The sequence below is a fragment of the Ovis aries genome, chromosome 3 (assembly GCF_016772045.2).
Source record: "Ovis aries strain OAR_USU_Benz2616 breed Rambouillet chromosome 3, ARS-UI_Ramb_v3.0, whole genome shotgun sequence".
Classification (NCBI taxonomy): Eukaryota; Metazoa; Chordata; class Mammalia; order Artiodactyla; family Bovidae; genus Ovis; species Ovis aries.
In genome coordinates, this window is record NC_056056.1 from 125,649,207 (window position 1) to 125,651,727 (window position 2,521).

Sequence of the window (2,521 nt, forward strand, 5' to 3'; positions counted from 1 at the left end):
CTTCCAATGAATATTCAGGGCTGGTTTCCTTTAGGATTGATTGGTTTGATCTCCTTACTGTCCAAGGGACTTTCAAGAGTCTTCTCCAGCACCACAGTTTGAAAGTATCAATTCTTTGGCACTAAGCCCTCTTGGTCCATCTCTCACATCCATACATGACCACTGGAAAAACCATGCCTTTGACTGTGTGGACCTTTGTTGGCAAAGTGATGTCTCTGCTTTTTAATATGCTGTCTAGGTTGGTCATAGCTTTCCTTCCAAGGAGCAAGCGTCTTTTAATTTCATGGCTGCACTCACCATATCAGTGATTTTGGAGCCCAAGAAAATAAAGTCTGTCACTGTTTCCATTGTTTCCCCATCTATTTGCCATGAAGTGATGAGACCAGATGTCATGATCTTAGTTTTCTGAATGTTGAGTTTTAAGCCAGCTTTTTCACTCTCCTCTTTCACTTTCATCAAGAGACTCTTTAGTTCCACTTCACTTTCTGCCATTAGGATGGCGTTATCTGCATATCTGAGGTTATTGATATTTCTCCCTGCAATCTTGATTCCAGCTTTTGTTTCTTCCAGTACATTTGCATGATGTACTCTGCATATAAATTAAATAAGCAGGGTGACAACATACAGTCTTGACGTACTCCTTTCCCAATTTGGAACCAGTCCATTGTTCCATGTCTGGTTCTAACTGTTTGTTCTTGACCTGTATACAGATTTCTCCAGAGGCAGGTAAGGCAGTCTGGTATTCCCATCTCTTTAAGAATTTTCCACAGTTTGAGGTGACCCACACAGTCAAAGTCTTTAGTTGTAGTCAAATAAACAAATGTTTTTCTCTAATTCTCTTGCTTTTTCTATGATCCAACGGATGTTGCCAATCTGATCTCTGGTTCCTCTGCTTTTTCTAAAACCAGCTTGAACATCTGGAAGTTCTCAGTTCACGTACTGTTGAAACCTAGCTTGGAGAATTTTGAGCATTACTAGCATGTGAGATGAGTTCTATTGTGTGGTAGTTTGCTCATTCTTTGGCATTGCCTTTCTTTGGGATTGGAGTAAAAACTGATCTTTTCCAGTCCTGTGGCCACTGCTGGGTTTTCCAAATTTGCTGGCATATTGAATGCAGCACTTTCACAGCATCATCTTTTAGGATTTGAAATAGCTCAACTGGAATTCCATCACCTCCACTAGCTTTGTTCATAGTGATGCTTTCTACAGCCCACTTGGCTTCTCACTCCAAGATGTCTGGCTCTAAGTGAGTGAGCACACCATCGTGGTAATCTGGGCCATTAAGATCTTTTTTGTATAGATCTTTTTTGTTAAGATCTTTTTGTGTATGCTTGCCACCTCTTCTTAAATATGTTTTGCCTCTGTTAGGTCCATACCATTTCTGTCCTTTATTTTGCCCATCTTTGCATGAAATGTTCCTTTGGTATCTCTAATGCCCAGATAGCTCAGTCAGTAGAGCATCAGACTTTTAATCTGAGGGTCCAGGGTTCAAGTCCCTGTTCAGACCTCTTTGTTTGCTTCCCTGGTGGCTCAGATATAAAAAATCTTCCTGCAGTGCAGGAGACCTGGGTTCAATACCTGGGTTTGGAAGATCCCCTGAAGGAGGGCATGGCAATCGACTCCAGTATTGTTGCTGGAGAATCCCCATGGACAGAGGAGCCTGGCAGGCTACAGTCCATGGGGTCACAAAGAGTCAAACCCAAATTTGTCTCTAAATCAATTTGCTGTTTTTCTTTCATTAATTAGCTATGATTTGTTATTTCTATGCTAAGGAATAGAAATATCATGATAGTATAATCTTTTTCTAAGCAGAAAAACCAACATTGATACACCTGTTTTGGAATGAAAAGCGACAAAATATTTTCATGATACAGAAAAATCAAATATGACAGGACATTTTCTTTTCAATAGCCTATTTTCAACACTTGTCTTATAACTAGTTTTTCCAGCTGTATTTTCAGTACGTGTGAACATGTCCAGTGACCTCTACAGCAAACCCTCAACATTTTGTCCACTTTAGGTAGCTAGGGTTTTAGATATCCAAGCAACTTACTTCACAGTGCTAAAATAAAAAAATAAAGCATAAATTTCAAAGGATTCTCTCCTTCAAACAGTATAGACAGTGGAGCACAAAAAATTTACAATCAAAAGTCAAGAACACAGAGACATCTTGATTCCAGTAATAGCAGACTACATAATGAGGGCAAGTTCTACGGCATAAATACTTCTATTTGAAAGCGCTGAAGAGCCAAAGGAGCATTAAAAAAAGGACAGAGATCCAGGAAAAGGCAGAAACTCAGAAAGAAACCTTTTCTATTTGGGGCCACTTTTCCCCTTGGAGACTTGTGCCAATTCCAGATAAAGTGGCTGAGAAGCTGAGAAATTGAGCCAGAGTACTTTTGACAATCTGCCAGAGTTAGGGGGACACAGTTTGGGGCCAGAGTCCACCAAGAAGGAGGGCTCACTCTTTGATCTCTGTTGAGACCTGAACATCATCTTAAGGATGAACTCAGAATAGACA

The 2,521-nt window shown here is 40.2% G+C and overlaps 1 non-coding gene across 1 annotated transcript; it reads left to right on the plus strand.

Moving 5' to 3' along the window:
* Window positions 1–1,434: 1,434 nt before the first annotated feature.
* TRNAK-UUU (transfer RNA lysine (anticodon UUU)) lies at window positions 1,435–1,507 on the plus strand. Its single transcript has one exon. It is a non-coding gene; the product is annotated as a tRNA-Lys (tRNA).
* The last annotated feature ends 1,014 nt before the right edge of the window (window positions 1,508–2,521 follow it).